This window comes from Cucurbita moschata, unplaced genomic scaffold, assembly GCF_002738365.1.
Source record: "Cucurbita moschata cultivar Rifu unplaced genomic scaffold, Cmos_1.0 Cmo_Scf00086, whole genome shotgun sequence".
Lineage (NCBI taxonomy): Eukaryota > Viridiplantae > Streptophyta > Magnoliopsida > Cucurbitales > Cucurbitaceae > Cucurbita > Cucurbita moschata.
In genome coordinates this window covers 79,592-80,137 of record NW_019268602.1, presented here as the reverse complement: position 1 = coordinate 80,137, position 546 = coordinate 79,592, and the positions used below count along the sequence as shown (strand labels likewise).

Genomic DNA, 546 nt, shown 5'->3' with positions numbered 1-546 from the left:
CCGTAATTGTAATTCCTAGGATGACAAATGACAGAACGAACTCGGTTAAATTCTTGATGATATGACAAACACTTGTTGAAGACACCATATCCATAATCCATTTCCATCAAACTTGAAATAAAATGTTGAAATAAGGTAAAGTGTGAGATCCCACGTCGGTTGGGGAGGAGAACAAAACATTCTTTATAAGAGTGTGGTAATCTCTCCCTAGAAGACGCGTTTAAAAAACCTTAAGGGGAAGCCCCAAAAGGGAAAGCCCCAAAAGGGAAAGCCTAAAAAGAACAATATCTACTAGTGGTGGACTTGAGCTGTTACAAATGGTATCAAGCCAAGACACCAGGCGATGTGTCAACGAGAAGACTGAGCCAAAGGGAGGTAGACAGGAGGCGGTGTGCCAACAAGGACGCTAGGCCCCAAAGGGGGGTGTGAAAACCTCTCCCTAGTATATGCATTTTAAAAACCTTGAGCGGAAGCCCGAAAGGGAAAGCCCAAAGAGGACAATATCTGACCGCGGTGGGTTTAGGCTGTTACAAATGGTATCAAAGC

General features: G+C 44.0%; 1 protein-coding gene across 1 annotated transcript in view; it reads right to left on the bottom strand.

Moving 5' to 3' along the window:
• LOC111439104 (chitinase-like protein 1) overlaps window positions 1-546 on the bottom strand; it is a 4,359-nt gene that overhangs the window by 2,384 nt on the left and 1,429 nt on the right. The window lies entirely within an intron of this gene.